An 8,539-nucleotide genomic window follows, 5' to 3' on the forward strand; every position below is an offset into this window, starting at 1 on the left:
AGTCTTCCAGTTTCTCTTTTCTTTTAGGAATCTGAATCCTCTGTCTGCTTCATCTCTTAAGAATTTAGAAAGATTATTCATCTATTTTCCAGCCACTCTGTTTATGTTTCTAAAATCATACAAAGTGAGTGTTGTAATTATTTCTAATTGTTCTTGAGTGTATTCATAGAAATCACTTCTCACAACTATATCTCTTAGTTGTCTACTTTCTATAATCACTCTTATGCATTCACACACAGAATCATAGTAAATCTCTCTAGAAAGATCCACATCTGACTGTGGTCTTGTTGTTCTTTGTTGTGCAGATCTATTTGATTCTCCTCTTCCACTTTCACCTCTTCCACCTTCACCTCTTCCATCTTGTGGATATCTTCTTGAAATTGTTGGTCTGAAAGGAACAAACTTTTTGGGTTTTCTGGGCCCCAAATTGAAGAATTTGATGTAGACTGCTTCAACCATTTCAGTTGGAAGGTTGGCAAGCTCAACAACATTTGCTCCTGCATCTCTAAGAGCTAGCAACATTTTCTCCATACCAGGAGTTCTTGACAAACCAACAGGTACAAAACTTCCATCTGCATAGTATCTAGGGTTCTCACCTTCTTTTAGAGCTTTCTCCCATTCAGCCTTTTGAATATGGAAGAGATATTTCAAATCCTCCTTTTCCAAAGCCTTGAAAGAGGCTTCAGCCATTCCTCTTTGAGTAATCATTATATTCCTTAAAATGTTGATCATCTCTTCATTTTCCCAAGGTATACAAGGTTCATCTTCAGATTCAGAATCCACTTCTTGTGGATTAGGTGTTTCAACAACAGGAACTTCCTTATACACTTCCTTTTCACCATGTATCTTCTGTTTCTCCCTCAGAGTAATTATCTTTCTTTTCTTTATTTGAGGTTCAACATATGTTTCAGCATGTTTGGTAGAGCTCTCAGTTTGGACCCTCTTCAATTTTTCTTTTCTATTCAGTTTGTTGTACTGATCCAATACTAATTCTCTAGATAGGTTCTCAACCATCTAAGGCTTTAACCCTTTCTCAAGCAAGTAACCACACATACCTCCAAATTTCTTCTTCAAAGTTTCCAATTTCTCAGTCTTCTCATTCTCTTTTACACATTTTTCAATAACCTTTTCTCTTTCCCTGTTGTAAAGGTCTTGGAGTTGGTCAACTGTGAAGTGAGACAGATCTTTCTCTGAATAATTATGCCTTCTGAGATATTCTCTGTATTTCTGACAGTCTCTATTCTTTTGTTCCATCCTTTTCTTGAAACCATCTCTCTCTTTGTCAAGTCTCTTTTGCAACTGATCATTATCAAGATCAGCCAAAGTTTAAAAACTTATGCCATACCTCCTCACTTTTACAACCAATGGATGATTTCTCTTAGCTTCTCTCATACTTGACTCAAATTTGGCTCTCTGTTCATTAGTCATTTCAACCTGTGGAGATTCAGCATTAACAGCTTCACCTCCTTTTCCTTGATCATCATCAGGATTATCATCATTATCTGAATCCTCAGATTCATCCTCCTCTTAAGTTAGGTTGTTCATAGCATCAATCTTGGGTTCATCAAAGGGTGGATGCTCTGGGTTTGATTCAGTTTGAGCAGGTACATCAGGAACACCTGGAATCTGTTGACCAGGTTGCAGTGTCTGCAGTGAAATTTCTCTGATTGGACTATTATCATTATCACCCTCATCATCAGGAGTCTCAACATAGCATTTGTTCTTTTTATCCCATTTTCCTCTCTTTGATCTCCTCTCATCAGTTCTTTTCTGTTCATCAAACTTCCTCTTTCTTGTATATACTTGTTCAAACCTTTCTTTCCATCCTTATTCTGGTGATATTAGCCAACATTTCTTCAACAGATTCACCAGTAGGCCTTTCAGGTTCCTTTTGTGGCATTTCTTCAGATTCACAAGCCTTTTCAGGTTGGCTTTGTGGTTGAAACATACTAACCACCATAGCCAAGGAATTGTCAGCTCCCTCAGTTCTGTTCATCATAATCAGTGTTTCAATTGCTTCTTGATCAGCCACCTCTTCAAAAATTTCTTTAGCAAGATTGGCTTAGTTGATCAAATTTTCTTGCTCTGCCATTTCTTCTGGAGTCAGTGTTTGAGCCAATATCTCCCTATCCCTTGTCTCCCTTAGAATATTCTCTTGTTCTCTTAAGGCAGCAGCAACAGCAATTTCATCATCTGTAAACAACACATCTTTCTCTGGATATGCCTTAATAGGCTTTTCTTCACAGACTTTTTCTTTACCTTTCTCAATTCTTCTTCTCTCATCATCTTCATCTTCAGACTGTACAAAGTCATCTATTTCTTTCTCAAGTGCTTCCAGTTCTGGATCATGCTCTACTCTCTTGGAACTTGCTTGTTGATCAGTTTCTGGTTCAGTGTTTATAAGTTCCTCAGTAGTAGCATTTTCATCAATCATTACTTCAATCTCTACTTCTGTCTGTACATCAGTCAAGACATCAGTAGCTATGTCAGTTAAGACATCAGTAGCTATATCAGTAGCATTGAAAACATCAGTAGCTAAGTCAGTAGAAGCTACATTCTCCTCAACATCTGTCTTTTCAATCTCATCCCCTGTCCCTTCATCAATCTCTTCACTCAATTCAACATGCATTATTTCATCATTAAAGTCATAATCTTGTTCTTCCACCTCTGATTTGTCACCTTCATATTCATCATCTTCAACTCTTCTGTCCTCACTATCCTCCTCACAATCATCATAAGCATTTAAGATCACTTTCAAACTGTCTACAGTCTCAACATTCACACACGAGTCAGTTGGCATTATTTCATTCTCCCCCTGTTTTGGGGCAGCTGAGATCTTCTCAACCTCCTGCTCCAGGGTTTGAATTCTCACTTTTGCCCTTACCAATTGATCTAATAACATGACATTCTCTATAGTGACCTCCTCATTTCTTCTCTTCAACTCAGCATTCTCTTTTAACAGGGTCAACAGGTCAATGTCAGTGGGTGGTGTTGTAGGTGGGGATGAAGAAAATGGTTCATACTAAGTTTGTTCATGGGTTGTGGTGTGAGTTTGGAAAATGGATTGTTGTGGTGATTGTGTATGATGTGGGCTTGGGATGAAAGGATCTGAGTGTAATGGGCTGGATGTTGGTGGTGTTTGTGGTATTGGGGATATATGGGTTGATGTTTCAGGTTGGCTAATGGTTAGGATTTGGGGTGGGGAATGAGTGGGTTGATGTGGTGGAGTTTGTGGTGGTGATGGCATAATGGGTTGGTCAATGTTTGGTGGTGATTGTGGTGTTGTTGGAATGGGTTGTTCTTGATCTTCAAGTTGCTCCCCCTCATTAGGTGCATCAACATTCATGGCCACTCCATCTCCTCCTTCATCTCCATCAACATTATCATCTTCATCATCAGAGCCATCATCATCACTCTCTGCATCATCTCCTCCTTCCTCCTTTGAGCTTAACTTAGGCACTGGCATCACATTCAAGTCATGGTTCAACAACCAAGGCAAGATCTCAAATGGAACTTCAGAATTGAATCTATTTGCAACTCCAGGATTCTTAATTCTGTTGTATGTATTAGGATTCTGCAGTAGGTGTGTAATTCCCATAATGGGTAAATCTCTTAATTCTCTGTTAAAGATTATCTGCAGGAACCTTGGGTATTGCAAGAATCTGTCCTTCTCTGCCTTCTTCAAGTTTGCTACCAGTCCATCAAATATCATCTTTGAAAAGTTGAAGGGAAGGTCATACATAATCCCAACAGTGGCATTTGCTAAGTCATGACTCATCAAAGTCCATGACCCCTTCTTGGAGCAAACCCCTGTATCACATGATGAATGAGGAATCTATACATCATTGGAAACATCCCCTTTTGAAACTGTCCATCATGTACAGTTCCCTGATAACCCATTGTCTCTTCAAATATTTTCATCAGGTGTGTTGTATTGAAGTTTATATGATAATGGTTATCATCATTCAACTGTAGGCATCTTCCTATCATCCTCTCGGTTATATGTATTTCTTGTCTTGCCACAGTTGCCTCTATTCTTTTTCCATTGACATCTTCAACCAATTCAGCAGATCTCCAGAAATCCAGTGAATGATTTCTGTAGATGACAGGGCATTCAGTAAAAGCAAAACTGACATTTGATCGAGCCATCCAGTTAATCATTGGTGCCACCGGCTCGTTGTTAGGTGTGAATTGCAGTAGAGCACACATGTTATGCTTCTTTTCAAAAGCATACTTGGGTTGATCCTGTTCTACCATATCTGAACATCACAATCAAACATATTCAGAGTGAAATTAGCATAAAAGTTTATAACTTTATCCAATTTCAAATTATAAAAATGAAGAAGAGAAAAAGAATCTTCAAGAACCTGTTCTTCGACAAGTTTATAACCTAAACACATAAACAAAATATTAGTAATCAAATACATAATCAAAGCCCATTATAGTCTAATCGTAGTCGGAAAACACATGATTAATGCTTACCAAGTCGGAATTAGAGGGCTGATTCAAGTTAGGGTTTGGATTAATAATGAATGCGATTGGTCGGTTTGGTTTCTTTGCGAATAAGCAGTTGCAGTGGAAAGAGAGAGAGAGAGGGAAATATAATGTTGAAAATTTTGCCTAACTCCCTCTTATATACCTTTTGAAAGTGGGTTTTAAATGCTTTTTGTCGTGTTGTGAATTATTAGCTTTCAAATAGTAACATTATCCACTTAAATAATTTTTATCATTTTAGAATTAGCAAACCTTACTCGGAAAAGTAATCCTTTGCAAAGTCTACTCGGTATACTCCCTCTTACACAAATCTTACCCGAGTAATATTAAACCCTTTTAATCACAAACCTTGCTTGATCAAGCTATGTAATTTAAAGTCAAGACACTATGAAGAAAGCTTACCCGAAATACCAGATTTCTTGAGAAATTAATCACAAGATAATTAATTAAGTGTAAAGTATCAAATAAACATTCTTACTAGGAATCAGTTAAGATGCCCATATAAATTTCTCAAATTTAAATTAAAATCTTAATCTAGCAAAAATCCTAACAAAAATAAGAATCATATTCAATCAATCATACTAAGCACATATTCAATCAAGCATACTTGAAAACATAGTGTGCCCGAGCAGCCTTCACAATGTTAGTGTGCCCGAACAATCTTCTTATACAAAGTATACCTGAGTTATCTTCCTAGAGTACAAAGTGTGCCCGAAAAGGACTTCTAGCAGATAGTGTACTCGGAAAATCAAATTTTGAAAATTACTAAGTATATTAGGGGAACCAAAGTGTACCCGAATTATAAGTGTGTTCGGAAAACAAGGTTTACCCGAAAACACTTGTAATTTCAAAGAAAACATATTCACATATACAAAGCTTACCTGGTGTACTCAAGGAGTTCACAAAGTTTGCTTGGAATAACAATCAGCATAAACAAAATGCAAAGCTTGCCCGAAACAATTTTCTCTTGTTAATAGGCTAGCTAGAACACATAATCATCTCAAGACTTCAAGCTTGCTCGGGAAATTTGTACAATGGTGTACCTTACCCGAAAAGTGTAAACACTTCACAGCATGCTCGAAAATCATAAACTTAGTCAAAATGACAAAGCTTGCTTTGAAAGGCTATGAATCATCAAACCTTACCTGAAAATGCATATGCAAACCTATTCAACTGTTTTGTACTCGGAGAGGTTTTGAGAACATCACACCTTACTCGGAAATATATAAACAAATAGTTTGTGCTTGGTAAGGTCCAATAACATCAAACCTTACCCGAATTAACATATTCAACCTATTTTAGGCAAAATGCAACACTTTTTGACTTAAACCACTTGTCAAATTTGTCAGATTTGTCAGAACAATTTTATCTCTAAAGATCATAGTTTAAGAGCAAATGGTGCATTTAGAGATCAAATTTCAGTTATGTTTCATTTCAAAATAATTTCCTTTTGTAAACTGAAAAGATCTCAGAAATGGGATCATATTGACTAAGTAGCTTTCCCAATACTTCATTCTCAGCATTATTATGACTACAAAGACAGGTCAACAGCAGGTCTAGACTTAACATGATTTTCATTTCTTTGGTGATATGATTATTTTCAATTAATTTTGCAGAAAATTCAATGGATAACACATATTGTTTTCTGATGTTCCTTATCTATCCTCAAGGCTTATTTGGCTTTCTCCAGATCACCCCAATTTGACTTTGACCCCCTGGTTTTGGTTAAAAAATTTAATGACAAAACATATTTTTGAAAATTTATAAGATATTTCTTTTCAAATCTACAAACATATGTGAGGTTGAACGTTGGACTTACATGCCACGCAAGTCGTTCTTACAAGCATTTCATTTAGGATGTTTAAAGGACTTATATGATTGCCTCCACCCTTGTAGTTCTGTAATTAACCCTCATGTTTGTATTTTCTCAATAAAAATTTGTGAACATGTTGAATAAACATTTGAAATTAAAGTAGTTCACATTATTTCTTTGTCATTCCTTTAAAAGATGATTCATTTAAGGTAACCAAAGACCAACAAGCTTGTGTATGACTGGATAATCACTTTTCTGCCTGTCATTTGAAAAGATTTATCTAGGAACATGCATAGACAGCAACATAACTCCACATAAATTTTAGCATTTTCTTTAAGTTTATATCACCTTAGATTTTACATATCATGAGAAAGCAACCATACATGTCAATGACTGTACTAAGAGCCCTTTTAGCCTAATAAATCCATATGATTGGATAAGTAGTCAATGTACTATCATTTCCCATATATATTCAGTTTAATATTCAATCACCCCAATGTCTCTTAATTGTCAGGTAAATGGCTATTCTGTTTGACCACAGGTGGTTAACAGGACCAAACATACATTGTGAGTATATGTCCTTTCAAAGTCAGAGCTATTGACATAGTTTTAAGTGAAGGAATAGAAAACAAGTTATAATTGCCCCAAATACTTTCAGTTTTCTGGTTAATGGCTATCCTTTTAATCTTTTCAGATTGCAGGACCAAACATACATTGGTGTATGTCCTTCCAACTGGGCAAATGATATAATTTTCAGCAAAGATAACTACCTGAGACTTTTTCATTGAAAAATCCTCCTTTTAAGCTTCTTTAAAGCTTGAACTGAATAGTATTATCATGTCTCTACACCATTAACAACATGCTCATGTTTTGATTCGAAATAGAGTATTTATGCAAAATTCATTAGAAAATTTATTTTATAACTTAATTTTGACATAAAACACATTTTGGCATAAACAGTTGTAGAACTTAGTCAAATCTTAATCAAACATAACATCATCAAGACAAGCAGACATCACTACCATTCAATGTCTATCCTATCTTAATAACATTAGAGGATCAGATAAAGCACATATTCAACCAATTAAGCAGTGATGTCAGATAAGCATTTTAGCAGATAATTCATAACAAGACTACTTATCTTAACATCACAAACACACATTAACTGATAAACATGCAAACATATTAATCAAATCAATCATGTCATTATTTGCACACATAATCAGTCAAAGCACATAACGGTCAACATATTCAGTAGCATACTCAGTATCACACTCAAGCATATTCACATAACATTCAATTTGTGAAACCTCTAAACAAAGTAATCAATTAGCACATAGAGGTATACAACCAAGCACACATCCTTAATCAGATTTCATCAGAGTTGATCATTCCCAGGGCTTTCAAAAGAAAGTTGAACCTGGTTCTATCAAGTGGTTTGGTGAATAGGTCAGCCAAATTGTCACTTGTATCAACTCTTTGCATTTCAATCAAACCTTTTTCACTACAATCTCTGATGAAATGATGTCTGATTTCAATGTGCTTAGTCTTAGAATGTTGAACTGGATTCATAATAGTAAAATATGCAGCAGTATTATCAATAAGAATAGGGGTGTTCAGAAAATTCAAACCATAGTCCAGCATCTGGTTCTGAATCCATAGAACTTGTGCACAGCAGGCAGATGCAGCAACATATTCAACTTCTGCAGTTGAGATTAAGACAGTTGTTTGCTTCTTGCATTGCCATGACACTAGCCTTTCTCCCAAGAATTGACATCCTCCTAATGTTGACTTTCTGCTCATATTGCAGCCAGCATAATCACTGTCTGTGTAGGCAATCAGATCAAATGATTGATTCTTTGGATACCAAATTCCCAAATCTGGTCTTCCCTTCAAATATCTGAATATTCTTTTAACAGCATTCATGTGGGAGACTCTTGGATTTGACTGGAATCTTGCACACACACATACAGCAAACATGATATTTGGTCTTGTAGCAGTCAGATACATCAGAGATCCAATTTTTGCTCTGTATTCAAGTTCATCTACAGGCTCCCCCATTTCATCTGCAATCATCTTTTCCTTGGTATCAATTTGAGTTGAGACAGTTTTGTACTCATGACAGTTGAACTTGTTCAAGATGTCCTGCACATACTTATTTTGATGAATGAAGATCCCTTCAGCCTTTTGTTGAACTTGTAATCCTAGAAAGAAGTTCTTTTCTCCCATTGA

This window comes from Bidens hawaiensis, unplaced genomic scaffold (assembly GCF_021521415.1).
Source record: "Bidens hawaiensis isolate Kalapana, Puna unplaced genomic scaffold, B.hawaiensis_p1.1 tig00001647_1, whole genome shotgun sequence".
Taxonomy (NCBI): domain Eukaryota; kingdom Viridiplantae; phylum Streptophyta; class Magnoliopsida; order Asterales; family Asteraceae; genus Bidens; species Bidens hawaiensis.